The 14,857-nt window shown below is 48.6% G+C and overlaps 1 long non-coding RNA gene across 1 annotated transcript; it reads right to left on the reverse strand.

Annotated features, from left to right (window-relative positions):
• Positions 1-949: 949 nt before the first annotated feature.
• On the reverse strand, positions 950-11,494 carry LOC123480406 (uncharacterized). Its single transcript, XR_006656411.2, has 5 exons — positions 11,384-11,494; positions 7,280-7,391; positions 4,388-4,505; positions 4,035-4,114; positions 950-2,677 (listed from the first exon to the last, which is right to left on the reverse strand). It is a non-coding gene; the product is annotated as an uncharacterized lncRNA (long non-coding RNA).
• Positions 11,495-14,857: the final 3,363 nt, after the last annotated feature.

The raw sequence follows: 14,857 nt of genomic DNA on the forward strand, positions 1-14,857 counted from the left end.
ACATGTTTCCTTAGCACTTTTCCCTCAGCAAACCAGATTCCCCGGGCCACGCGTCATTTGCCAGTTCCCCGGATGGGAAAAGCAAGCGAGAGACAGCTTCTCCGGAACGTTGAGGGGTGATTTTTGTCCCCGCAGGAAATGTCGAGCAATGTCCAGAGACATGTTTTGGTTGTCAACATGGAGGGTGGGGGCAATGTGTGGATGTTTCTGGCTTCTAGTCTGTAGAGACCAGGGAAGCAGCTCAGCACCCTACATGCACAGGGCACCCCCAGCCCCCACGAAGACTTGTGCCGCCCCGAGTGTCCGCAGAGCTGATGTGGACAGGCAGAGGGGAGCACACGCCACGGGACCCGGCTCGGTGCATCCGGGGTAAACCTGGAGCCTGTTCTGGGTGAAAACTATGCAGAGCCTGGTCGCCCTGGACTTTGGGACAGGAAGTGAACAGGCATGGGTTTAGGGAGCTGCACGGGACTCCAGAAGGCTTGGTGCCAAGAGAAGAGCTTGAGGTGGGTTCACGGTACAAGAATCCGTGCCAGGCTTGCTCAGAGGATCGAACTTGACCTCCAGTCACAATGTGGTATGTGTACCGTGAGCACATGTCTGGAAAATGATGGAAATGAAATCTCCTTTTCTTTCTCACATATGTGTGTGAGCTCACACACATGTGTACATTATGTACATGCATGTGTGTCATATGTCATTTGCATGTATAAAGTATATCATATACTTTTCCAGGAAAAGGTCTGGAAGTAGATACACTCAGCTATGAGTAAAATAGTCAGGGAGAAAAGGGATAGAAAAAAGGTAAATTTCTTTTTCACTTTACGCTCCTGTAGTGTCCAGGATTTTTTTTAGAGCACCCATGCATTTGTGTTATAATATTTTATTAAAAGAAAATAATAATTTAAAAACATAGAATAGAATACCAATACCTGAATATATGCTGTTGTTAGGGACATGGAAATACCAATCACCAAGTAGTAATGGGTAGTGGTTCAATTTTTAGAGGTTTTTTTTCACAAATTTATATTCCATAAAATGCATGTTTTAAGTGAATGATTCAATACTATCTTAGTAAATTTACAGAGTTTTGTAGCTTCATGATGATTCGATGTGAGAACATTTCCATTGTCCCCAAAAGGACCCTTGACCCCACTGGCAGCCACTCCCCGTTCTGGCTGCAGACCCAGGCAAACACACGGGGGCTTTTCCTCTCTTAGTGCCCCGCCTCTTCCAGACCTTGTGTGCGGTCGGGGTCCTACAGGAAGCGGTCTTCTGCCACGGCCTTCTTCTGCTCGGTGTAGGTTTCCAGACCCACGTTGCCGCAGGTATCCGCGCTCTGTTCCTCTTTCCCACCAAGTGTATTCCGTCACGTGGAGGCACCACGGTCCAGGCTTCCATCCACAGGTCGATGGACTGTGGGTCGTGTTCCTTGTGGAGCTCTATTGTCTGTTTTTAAATATGCCTAAAAATATATTAACGCCCTGGCTGGGCAGCTCAGTTGGTTAGAGCATCGTCTGAAACACCAAGGTTGTGGGTTCGATCCCCAGTCAGGGCACATGCAAGAATCAACCGGTAAATGCACAAATAAGTGTAACAACAAATTATCTCTCTCCCCCTTCCTCTCTTTCTAAAATAAATAAAAATTTAAAAGTATATTTATATATAATTATATTATCAATTAGACCTTGAAAACACCCGTATTTTCCTCTATATGTAAATAACCCAGAATATTACAATTCCTTTAATTATGTAAATGCTACAAAACATATCTATCTATCTATCTATCTATCTATCACCCCCGCATTCTCAGGGAAGTCTCAGCAGTTTACAATTCTTTAACACAGAAGCCATAAAGTCACTTAGCGAGAAGAACTAAAAGCCAAATAAGCCTAATGCATGTGTGCTTGGGGTAATACTAGCAGCTAGTATTTATTACAAGTTCATACTCAAACGATTCAAGCTACTGATGTGCTTGACAAGCATGCACTCCTTTTAGACGCTTGCTACACCGTGAGGAAGCTAATGTCATTGTCTTTACTTTACAGGTAACAACACTGAGGAGCAAGCAGATTAGTAACGTGCGGAAGGGCGCGTGCTTAGGAAATAGAAGGACTCCAGCCCAGGAGCCTGGCTCCGCCTCCCACTCCTGACCACTCATGTTTTTCCCTCGGTATCAATGACTCATCACAATCTGTCGATTCCTTGGCTGTACAGCATCCATGCCAACCCAGGCTGAGCATCTCCTCTCCCTCCTAATGAGCTACAGTTTGAGTCAGGTACCCAGTCAGGTACAGTTTTGGGTCAGGTACCCAGTGCGGAGCCTCAGACCATGTGCTGTGGAGTCCTGCCAACGGGGTAGCGCTGTGCAGCCCTGAGCAGGTACCACAACGTCTCTGAGCCTCGGTCCTCTCACCTGTCAGGTGGGGACCACCCACCTGGCAGGGTGGCTCTAGTATTCGATGACATGAGCATCCGATGTCTCACACAGAAGAAGCGGTGACGAGTGTCGACTGGTATCATTGTTGTTACATTTGTCGTGCCTTACTCGCCGCTGATGCTCGCTTCGGCTATAGATACTCCCACATCGGGCAAGGGGCCGCTTTTCCACACACCCGCCTCTGTGTCCACACATCGAGAGGTGCTCGGCTGCGATTGTGATACTAATGTGCTCGGTCTGGTGGAGGACAGCAGGGAAAACCTGTACTCAGGACGTGCACACGGAGACCCCCGGCGGCTCAGGCAGCCTTCGCTGACCCACCCCTCCACCCATCGCCCACCCATCCCCCTCTCTTCCAGCATTCCAAGCTGCCGAGGCTGACCCTGTCTCTCTTGATGATTTAAGTTTTGGAGAAGGACCGGAGAAGGATTTGTTTTGACGTTTAAAGGCAATCCAGGTAACAAATGGCGGGGGCGGCGCCCACCACCCCGTCCATATATCTGCGCAACAGTATCTATTTTTGACGCAGCTGACATGCCATTTCCTTTGGCAGCGCGAGGGGGGCTCGTCTCTAAATTAAACTCGTCTCCGACCCCTCCGATCTGCAGCCCATTTGGGGGCAGACCCTGGCGAGGGAGGCAAGAAAGGCCTGTCGGCGGGAGGTGATGCATGGGGCGAAGGGCCGTGCGCCGTGGTCTGGGACTGAGACCCTTTCTAAAGCATTAACTAATGACAGAGGGTGTCCCCAAGTCTCCTAATCACCTCTAATGCGCACATTTAGAAGCTAACAGTAAAGCAGGCGAGATAAGCAGGTCAGACAAAGAAAACAAAATAAAATCCTGCCATTGTTTGGAGGGGCTGCTTTGGGATGGGGAGAGGCAGTGCCTGTGATTAAGCATTAATGATGGTGGTAACTAGGTGACCCCCCAGCCCCCTGCCCACAGGCCCCAGAGTTGGTAGAGCAGAGGGAAAATGCGAGCCAGCAAAGCACAGCTCTGTCATTGTACCAGCTGGCGGGGGCAGGGAGGGGGATGTTGGAGGGGGAGTGTCTTCCTTTACAGAGACTCAGTTTGCTCATCTGCAAAAAGTCCCGCGTATGCTTTCAATGGTGATTGTCAAGGTGTAAAGGCAGAGAAGGACACAGACAAATAGAGATGCAGAAGCAAAAGGGAAGGAGTAGGTGGCAAAGAGGATATCCCTATACGTGTAAGCAACATATAAATTGTTGCAATGTACTTTCCAAATCTTGCAATTACTAGGCAACAGTGGGGAGACATTTGAGGCCTCCAACGGGAAGGCATCGAGTCTGCCTGCCTTCTCTGCCAAGCCAATGTTTCTTTCCATGATCAGCCAGTACTGTCCCTCTCATTCCTCCCCCCTCCCCACCCCCAGGTTCTGAATCTTTGATCTTTTACTTTTAAAAACATCTGATTTAAACCATAACTAAAACAAAGACCTCCTGGAGAATGCCATGGCCAGGTTAGCATCGCTGATATTTGGGCGAATTTTCTTTCCGTCAAAACAAAGCAAAGTGGGGTGGGTGAATGCATTGTAGGGGGTGGAAGAGGCCACTCTTACAGGCATGCACACTCACCCTAGTGGCCACGAATTCTCACGACGTGGAACGCAAGTGGAAAATTATTTCCAAGGCACCATAGTCCCTGGCAATGGCTCCTGGAGGATGATGGGAGATGTGTCCCAAGAATGAGGGAGAGAAACAATGAGAAACCTATAACCAGGGAGAGGGAGACTAAGGCGGGGGCAGTCTCCAAAATCCAACAGGGCCAGCTGCCTGCTGGGTTCCCGTACCCCCATCTCCTCAGACCCACAGGGCCCCAGTGCCTCCGAAACACCCCATGCCTTGGTCCCTGGCTAGAAACAGACCAAGGAGCTGACTTCTTGGTCCCTGCCTTCTTGGTGGAGAACCCCCTTTCTCATAGCACCTACTAATATCTCATGGAATTAGATGTCCAGGGGACTTCCATGGGAAAACATTGTCTCTGCCTTGAACTCTGTGCTTGGGTCCTCTCTGTCCATCCTGTTCCCAATAGCCCCGAAGACAGCCCTGTTTGGAGAGGACATCAGACTGGGAAGGATACTGCAAAACAGGGATGACAATAAAAGAATCCAAAATCCTAAACACTGCTGGAAGAGTGATGGAGGGGTGCCTTTAAGCCCACTTGTATTTTGTGATCTGATGCGGAAATGCAGGGATGACAAGTGGCTTCCTCACAGTGGACATGACTGTGCCCCAGGAGTTTGGGCTCCTGAAACCCACCAGCAAGTGATATCAAAGCAACTCAGGGGGATACAGCCCAACTGTCCGTTCGTGGACAAACGGAGACATCAAGTGTGATCCCTCCATCTGATGGAATATCGTCGAGCTATAAAAAGGCGTGAAGCATGGACACCCGCTACAATATAGATGAAATTTGAAAGCAGGATGCCCAGGGAAAGAAGCCAGGCCCTGAAGGTCGCATGCTGCCTGGTGTATTCTCATATAAAATGTCCAAAGCAGAGAAATCCAAGGAGACCGAAAGCAGATCAATGGTTGCGTTGGGGTGGGAGGGACAGAGCACAGGGGAGTGAGAGCTAAAGGGAACGGTATTTGTTTTTGAAAAAACAGACGCAAATGTTCAAGAATGGATGGCGTGACCAATCTGTGCACTTGAGACGGGCGAGCTGTGTGGTGTGTATGGATTATTATCTCAGCGAAGCAATTCCTCGGGGCTGAGCTGCGCTGCATTCACAGGGGAGCATCTGAGCCGACATTCTTTGGCCAACGGGACCACCCCTAGGATTCGGGTCTGGGGCTCTGCGGTTGGTGCAGGACAGGAAATACCAAGATGTGGGACCTCGGGGCCGACACATTAAGCAGTTCATGGCTATTAATCCTGGGGACAGAAGATTGCAGCCCACAAGTTAAATCTAGAGAGCTGGGCTGTTGAAGAATAAAGCACCTCCTTCTGGGTAATTGATGAAGGTCACGTGGGAATCATGGGGGCTTGAAATGTGATTGAGATTTTAAAAGCTAGAGTTCTTTAAATATATATATTTTTAAATATGTAGTTAAGTAATAGATTTTTAAATATATAATATATATGAGGTCTGTCCGGAAGAAGTCCAGCCATTGTTAACATAATAAGAATGGTTTGTGCAACATCTATGTGTCCTGGCAGCCAAGGAGAGCGGACTGGAATGCACATGCGTGAACAGTGATGACTTCACTGTACTAGTCAGTGGGGGCGGTAGATGCCATTGAGTGAGCACCTGTACTGTGTGGCCGTCACATTCAAAATGACTGAGCGAGTAGAGCAATGAATCTGCATCAGATTTTGCGTTAAGCTCGAACATTCCTCTGTGGAAACTCTTTGGAAGATTCAGAGACCGCAGCTGTGGGCAGCTGGTGATTGGCAGCTTCATCATGACAACATGCCCACTTGTGCATCATGTCTTGTGCAGTTTTTTTGGTGAAACATCAAATCACCCAGGTGACTCAGCCCCCCTACAGCCCAGATTTGGTGCCCTGTGACTTCTGGCTTTTCCCAAAACTAAAATCACCTTTGAAAGGAAAGGGATTTCAGACCATCGATAAGATTCAGGAAAATACGATTGGGCAGCTGATGGCAATTAGGAGAACTGTGTGAGGTCCCAAGGTGCCTACTTTGATGGGGACTGAGGCATCATTGTCCTGTGTACAGCGTTTCTTGTGTCTTGTATCTTCTTCAATAAATGTCTCTTTTTTTGTATTATGTGGGTTTGGACGAACCGTGTACATGTTTTTATATATGGCTGCCTGTGAGAGCCAGAGCTCCCTGTCAAGGCAATATTCAAGAACCAAGTGGGGACCATCTACCTGGGCTGTTAAGAAGGGCTTCTTGCACTAAGGAGCAGGTTTGGAGTGGAAACCTGCCAAGACCATGTCCATTCTCAAGCACCTGTGATTCTGGAAAGACCAGATCCCGGGTTCACTGGAACCCTCCTAAGAAACGTCTCCACTGTCTCCTTTGGAACCGAGCCCAGGTGAGGTGGGCCAAGAAGCTGATTTACAAAAGGACCACTTTCTAAGGCTCTTGAGCTGTCATCTCTGGAGACAATGTTTCCATGACAATCCTAAGGGCCCTCCTAGGGAGACAGTATTAGCTACTTTGGAGTCAGAGAAGCCTGAGTTGGAATCCTGACTCTTCCACTTATTTGCTGTAGGATGTTGGGGTGAGTTACTTAGCCTATCAATTTTCTCATCTACTATATTTGAGCCATTATATATTGTGGGGTAGGTAAGCCATCAAAATGAAAGCTCTTATTGACATCCTAAAATCTTATTCCCTCATCTGCAAAGATAAAATCAACGTGTGGAAAAACCTTCATGCAAGATATAAATGTTAAAAATCAGAAGCAAATACATTCTGGAATTTCACCTCCCGGATATACTTGCTCCTTTGCCTTTATACTTTGGTATATTTTCCATGTTTTCTTCACTAAGTTTATTATGTTCCTCAGGAAAAGAAAACAATTAACTTGATACATTAAATATTAAAGCTTGACGCCCCTCTTACAACATTCTTTGTGAGCTCCTACAAGTCAACTTGCCCTCCAACATCCTTTGCTAAAACCCCACAGGCTGTGGTACCAAGACTTCGGTGCAAGGAAAACTCAGATTTGGCACCTACTCTCCATCACCCTCTCCATCCCCACCATCACCACCACCACCACCACCACCACCATCACCATCTTCATCACCACCACCATCACTACCATCTTCACCACCATCATCACCACCACCATCACCACCACCTTCACCATCACCACCACCAGCAGCACCACCATCACCATCTTCACCATCATCAGGGGAAATTGTGAAATGCCCTTAGGCAAGTCACTTCAGCTCTGTAGATTCTTTGCTTGCATCTCAGGCCTCTTTGCTTATCTTTAATCGAACATCTCCAGGACCCTGTAAAGAATTTTAACAGTATTAAATCCATCCTTACCAGGGTCCCAGTGAACTTACTTCAGTCCTAGATGCCGGCAGCTGAACACACATTAAGTTAAAATTTGTATGAAAATTCTCTGTAGCCTGTAACTGGGGGACTCCATTGACGCTTTTTACTATTAGGTTCTGAGTCTCCAAGACCCGTCTCCTTGGAAGCCCGAGCCCCACGAATGCATCCAAGAAGGAGTGGGCGAGAAGCCAGCACTGCAAAGACGACTCCCTCAGCCCAGGGGTTGTGAAGCCCGGGTCTTGGGAGCAAAGTTCCCTCAGAGAAGCCGGGCAGTCTTTGATTTTTCTGGACTCCATCCTTGACCTGTTGCCTCCTAGTAGAGCATGTTCCTAAGGGACGCGATCGAGACATTCCACTGAGTTATACTACTTCCAACTACCAGACGGTGCCTTTGAACCCAGCCGGCAAACCAGGAACTTAGGAACTGACATCCACACAACACTCAGCGGATTCCAAACACTGGAGGGGGGGCGGAGCCGGAGAAGAGGGAGGGTGTGGGCAATGGCTCTTTGATTAAATGTGTTCCTTTCTCTGTGGGCTCTAATGGGGTCTAAAGGTACTGCCTGACGACTTCAAAGTTCGTGGGCTTGCTTGCCGAAGAAAGTCCCTATCGACTTCTCCCTCAGAAGTCTCCAGCCAAGAGCAATAGGAGAGATTTGTTATTGGTTGAAATACCCAAGCATTTCAACGGGTAAACATTCAAACAAGGAGAGGAAGTCATCGCGGAGAGACGTCTCCGAAGAGAGAAAAGGATGTGAAGAAAAATCAAAGAATGAGCAGTCAAAACTTCCCGTGCTCCACAGAACCAGGCTTATCTCTGCCCAGACGTTCCTCTGTAGGAACGACGGTCCAACCTCCGTGCCACGTTTTAATCCCTCCACGCTGGTTTTAGTTTTTGCCAAGATGGATGTCGGGTCCGAATTAAAACCAGAGCCATTTATCTCTGCCAAAGCATTTTCTTCTTCTTCTTCTTCCACGACGGGAAGTTATGAAGATAGGTGCCTCCTTTTTTGGAATGTGCCCCTTCCGAAGTTATCGGGGCCGCTGTGGTTTGCTGATAACCGGAGAGACTCAACCTCAGAAGGACAGAAGCCCCGAGAGGATAAACGAGGAGACCGCTAAAAACAAGACATGTGGCTGCTCGGCCGTGAGGGGGAGCGGAAGGAGCATTTTTCTGGATGTGACGCTATTTTGTTTGCTAATAAAAGGGGCTTTTAAGAGGTTGTGCACCACGACTTTCCAAGACTTGGCTCAAACTCCGGTCTTTGTACCTCCTCTCTAATTTGGGGGAAGGCAGGAGAGGGCCAGGCACCTTTTCAATTAAGGAAAAAGCGAGAAGGAAATTCTGCCGTTTGCCGGGACAGGGATGGGCCTTGAGGGTATTGTGCTGAGTGAAATAGGTCCGACAGAGAAAGGGAAGTGTTGCGTGATCTCAGTGGTATGTGGCATCTTTAAAAAACAACATGAACGACAACAAAAAATGAATTTACAGAGTGGTGCCAGAGGTGGGGGGTGGGGAGTGGGCGAAATGGGAGGGGGAGGTCAGAAGGTACCAACTCCCGGTTATCAGAGAAATACATCCCAGGGACCTGATGTGCAGCATGGTGACCCCAGGTCACAATCCTGTCTTGTGTATTTGGAAGTTGCTTAGAGAATAGATGGTCATAGGTCTCACATCACAAGGGGAAAATTGGAACGCTATGTATTGACGGATGTTCACTACGATTACTGTGGTGATTATTTTGCCATAGGTACAAGTATCTAATCATTATGTTGAACACCCGAAACGAATACAATGTTAGGTATCAATTACATCTCAATGTTTAAAATTAAATATAGTATAAATGGCAAAAAAAATAATGTTCAAAAAAGCTAGAAAGCAATTTAAAGCCAGGGACTGATTTCTCCCTTTCTCTTCCGCTCACTGAGGAGATGGGTGCTCTTGGAAGCCAGAGTCCAAATCTGCCACCTTGTCAGGAGGGAAGCCTCGAACCAGCCCAAAGGAGCCTACGCGGGCTTGAGGAGCGTCCCGACCTAGGGGAAGCAGGCTGTGCATTTCAGCGAGAACCCCCAGGGCCAGGGTCTTATCAATGGCGACTAGCACGTATTTGGGGACTGAAAAAGCTGCCAGCTTCTCGGATCTACCACCTGGGAAGACCCTCCCCTGAGCTCCTGTTGGTCTGGGCATTTGTCCTTGCTTTCTGGAGTCCAAGACCCAGAACACCGTTGCCAGGGCAGCCTCGTAAACACTGGTCGCTGTTTCACATTAATTACTAATAATCGTGGACCGCTCCAGTTACAAGCGCTATGACGCTTGGCTGCCCATTAAGCTGTCAATATTATTAAATTCCTTCAACATGAGGGAAACAAATCCAAGAGTACCTCATCGGAGGCCAAATGAAGCAAAGAGAGGCAATTAATGAGTGACATGCCACTCAGTGATGAAGCTGATTCATCGGAAGTGGGAAAATTAATTAAGAACTTAAAAAGAAAATTATTTTGAGCGGTCTCCTTTCCCCTCTTATGCCCAAAGATTTTCCCTCGTGGTTAAAGCTACCAGCTGTTTCGCAGAATATGAAAGTCCTCACGGGTTGGAAGATGGAGGACCCCTCCCAGCAAGAATTCTGGAAGGTCTGGGCCTTCTCCCTACCCCCAACCCCTCCCCTTTTTGCTCCGGGAGACGGGAGACAGGATAAAGAAGCCCAGGCCGCCCAACCCCAAATCCCACAGCGCCGGTGCTGGCTGGAAATGTGTATTGTTAGTGCCCTCTAGTGGCCAAAGCTTGGCTGAACTTGAAAAGAGATTTTTCCCCCGGAGCTGGGTGTTGAGTGCTTTTGAAAAGCTATTTTGCAACTTGTCTGTTGCCTTGGTGCTCTAGTAGGATTGGCTTTCGACTCACAAGGCAGCTTCTTCCATTGTGCTCAGTCTCAAATCCTCTTGGGAAAGCGGGGGAGTTTGAACTACAGTTTTTGAAAATGGCAAATTGCAATTTTTCTGAGAAAATCGGTTAGCCTGCAAAGTAGACCATTCTTTTTGTCTGCACGACTTCCTCTTGGCTGCCTCTCCCCCAAAGTAACATCTTCATACTTATAAATGTCTTTTTTTTGCCCAAGTTTCTTCAGCAACATCATTTTTCTTCTTCATGCTAATGGTGTGTCTTGCAAATGCTCTAAAAATTAAGCAATTTCCCCTAGGAGTGTTTCCTTAATAATTACCATGGAAATGAGGAGGATGGAGGATAAGCTACTTGCTGAAGAATTTTTTCATAGCACAGAGAAAAATAAATTCCATTAGCCCCTTAAGTGTCCAACAATAGAGAACTGGATTAATCAGAGTGCAACCAGCAAAATGAAGCGAGACATTGTCAATGAAGATGACTGGTTACAGTTGAGAAGACCCTTTTTGCTAATAGATGGTGACAAGAAGGTCAAGGCAGGGTGACTTTCCTGGTGTGTCACAGAAAACCTGGGTGATGGTTACCTGAATGTCCGCTTTGTGATAAATTACTGAGCTGTATCTTTTCCGAATATATGAGTGTATGTATATTGTGTCATTAAAAAATAATTTTTTTTAACCAGGTGTCCTCACTCACAATTTACCAGTCTTCTGACACTGTTCTGTCCCCAGCAAGAAAGGCAGAAGTCCAAAAGGGGAAAAAATGGGAACCAGGCCACTGGTAACGAGATTTTTAAATTGTGTTTAAAAGACTCGCATGATGAGACCAGACTTACTTGTACGTGGCTTTGTCTCTGGTGCGTTGGAAGACGGTGTAAAACAAAGCGGGTCAGGAAAATGATACACTTGGCATCCTTAGATCCCTGAGGGCTGGAGACTCAACGAACTTCGCTAATTCACCTTCCCTTCTCGCCAGAGCAACTGCGAGTCGCCCTATTGTTGCCCTCATTTTCAAACCCAATAGAATATTTAGAGAAAAACCATTTACCTGAATGTCCAAGGTAGCTGATAACTTCTCCTCTGCATTTCCTTGTCAGAAGCAGAGAAACGATGAGTGAATTTTTGAGTTCCTTTTAATACTTCCTTATTTTGTGTCTGTTACCCGGAAACACTACTTAAAAACAAACAAACAAACAAACAAACAAAACCCTCAGTCCCAGCCCTCAGTCTGGCCAGTAGGAAGCTTTACATCCATGAAAAAAAAAATTGAGACCAATATTAGGCAAGTGAACACACAGTGCATAAGATCTACAAAGGTTACAAGGAAGAAAGTCAAGTGAGAGGCACTTGGAGTCGGACTGCGGCGGATAAATGTTTGCAAGGACAGGTGAGTTTGCATCTCTGCAGCCCAGTCTTCCTGCCTGTAAAACAGGGGGAACATTAGTACCTCCTACTGTGACGATTCAGTAAGACAACTCACATTGCTAGAACAGTCCGTGCTCAAACATGTTAATCGAATACTAATTATTTCTATTAACAAATCTCATGGAGTCTGGCCAACTAGACAGCGCAGGTGGGACTTCTTGGCTTTTACATCAAGCTAGGTGTGCAGGTTTAACTTTAAGAAATGGTTTCTCGCTTCCTCTCTGAAGAAACACACCCAATGGTGGAAGACGCGGGTGGCCCGGAGGCCAGGAGGCCCTGGCATGGGAGGTTGCAGCTTCCGTGGGGAGTTGGGCAGTGGCATCAGGGCCAAGGTGGCTGCCAGGGTCAGAGGGACAAGGAGCAGAACCCCGTCACCAAGCTGGGCCGCCTGGTCAAGGACATGAAGATCGAGTCCTTGGAGGGGACCTATCTCCTCCCTGCCCATCAAGGGATCTGAGCTCATTGACTTTTTCTTGGGGGGGTGTCCCTCAAGGACGAGGTTTTTAAAAGATTACGTACATGCAAAATCTGAAGCAGATGACCCGAGAACGTGGTATAAGGCCTTTGTCACCACCCGGGACTACCGCAGACATGCTGGCCTGGGTGTTAAGAGCTCGAAGGAAGTAGCGCTGCTCTCCATGGGGCCATCGTCCCAGCCAAGTGCTCTACTGCCCCTGTGCAGCGAGGGAACAAGACCGGCGGGCCCCTCACTGTCCCTGGCAAGATGACCGGCTGCTGTGGCACCGTGCCGTGTGCCTCGTCCCCGTGCCCGGGGCACTGGCATCGTCTCAGGCCCTGTGCCCAAGAAGCTGCTGCTGATGGCCGGTCTCTATGACTGCCACCCCTCAGCCAGGGCTGCACTGCCACCCTGGGCAACTTGGTCAAGGCCACCTTCGACGCCACCTCTAAGACCTACAGCTGTCTCACCCCTGACCTCTGGAAGGAGACCGTGTTCACCAAGTCTCTGTATCAGGAATTCACTGACCAGCTTGGAAAGACCCACCCCAGAGCTTCTGGGCAGGGGACCCCGGCTCCAGCTGTGGCCATCACCCAATTTTATACAAGGAAAATGAAGTGAATTAAGCCTGTCTTAAAAGGAAAGAGAGGAAGGAAGGATGGGAGGGAGGGAGGAAAGAAAGGGTTTCAAGCTGAAGTAACCAGCATGCCTGAGAAATCTCTGTATTCGCACTCTTTGCCAGTTTCTCTCAGTAGATGGCGCCCTCGAGACCTCTGCCCACAAGGATTTTTTTTCCCCATCTCAGAGAAAAAGAACCAGTGTTTGTGCCAAGTACAAAGTCAGAGGACAAGAAGTCCAATTTAGTTAATTTGTAAATATCTTAATTTCCAAAGGCTGTCACCACAGAGGGTATTGCTTAAGAAACGCAGCCACAAATGAACGAACGGGAGGCAGAAAGCCCGGCTCTGCCTTGTCCAATGAGAGTTCTGCTATTTGCGGGTTGGTAGGGCACCTGAGTCAAGAACGCCTTCTCTACCTGCGAGAAGACGACGCAGGCCCTGGTGCCTGAAGATCGGCTTTGAATCCCGGCCCTGAACGCAGCCCACGCCTGTTACTCGCCCAGCCCACCGAGAGTACTTCCTCCTCCATAAAAGGGAGAGATAACACAGTGAGCATCACACCCTTTGATGGCAAAAATAAAGCCACTATTAGTCAAGTACTTACGCTGTTCTAAGCGCTTTATCCATGGTATTGCTTTTAATCTTGCACACACCCATGAGGTTGGTACTGTTGGGGCTCCTAGTTCCTAGATGAGGCAACAGAGGCATGTGCAATGAAGCCACTTGCCCGGGGTCACTCTTGTAAGTAAATGACAGAGTTAACCTTTGCCCCAGGCTCCACAGCTCCCCCTCCTTGCTGCGGGGCCCTCCCACCTCCCTATCTCTGAGGTCACAGGATTCACACCCCACTCTCCAGGCTGGATCTGGGTGGGGCCTGGCGTGGAGTCGGTCAACAGAAAGAATCCATAAACTTTTAACGCCCATCACGTGACACTGAAAAAATTAGGTTTTCATCTAGATAGCAGGATCTTAAAAAATATTGTGGCTAGGCATTGCTAAGTTATTTCAATCCCTGACTTTCAAACCTGGAAACCGACACCCTGGAGGGGGGTTTAAAATGGCTATAAGTCCTTTGGTACTTTCCCCAAAGAGATGTGGGGTCTACCTTCCCGCCTCTTGAATGTGGGCTGACTTTCGTGACTTGTTTAAAACCAATAGAATTTGGCAAGAGTGAGGCTGCGTGTTTATTTGAGGCTGGGTCATAAAAGCCGAGACACCTCCCACCGTATTTTCTGGAACATTCTTAGTTGGGCCCTGAGCAGCCGTATAAGAAGCATAACCTTCCTGAGACGGCCATCCATGCTGGTTAGATCATGCCCAGACGCTCTGGTGGGCAGCCCAGCCGGGCAGGTGACAGGCCGCCACCCACAAGAACGAGCCATTCCGGACGCCCAGCCTCCATCCGAGTCTGCCTGCAAACGCGTGAGAGACCTGCAGTGGACCCCGCGAGCCCTTCTGGAATTCCCGACCCACAAACCTGAGGGCACACTAAAGTGGCTGTTTTAAACTATTAGTTGGGCTACTTTATTACATGCCAGTAGCAATTAGAAGGGCAACCAGAGTAACCCAGAGAGAGGAAGTGACTGACCCAGCCATCCGTGGGCAGTGGCGGACCAGGGCTAGCGTCCAGCTGTCTGACCCTGAGCCAGAGCTCTGCCAGCGCCCATGCCAAGCTGAGCCTGTTTCTCCAGCTCTCTGGCAGTGCTTCCCTAGGGACGAGTCTAACCCGGACAGGCAGTGCCGAGCCCTCTAACTGGCTTCTGCATGTGATGCCAGGGACGCAGGAGAAGTCACGTGCCAGGGAGGAGGCAGGTCTCCCATGCAGGAACATTCTGAGAAACCTATGGACATGATCTGCCATCCAGGCGGTGGGCTGTGCCCCGCAACCTGAGAGTGAGGTCTGGGCACCCCGACATCCTTCTCAAGCCTACGGGGCGGATCTGGGAACACAGACCGACTGTAAAGTCAGCCTGAGGAGCAACCTGACAGCACCTGAGCCAGGTGATCTAGGTCATTACCC

Source organism: Desmodus rotundus, chromosome 7 (assembly GCF_022682495.2).
Source record: "Desmodus rotundus isolate HL8 chromosome 7, HLdesRot8A.1, whole genome shotgun sequence".
Classification (NCBI taxonomy): Eukaryota; Metazoa; Chordata; class Mammalia; order Chiroptera; family Phyllostomidae; genus Desmodus; species Desmodus rotundus.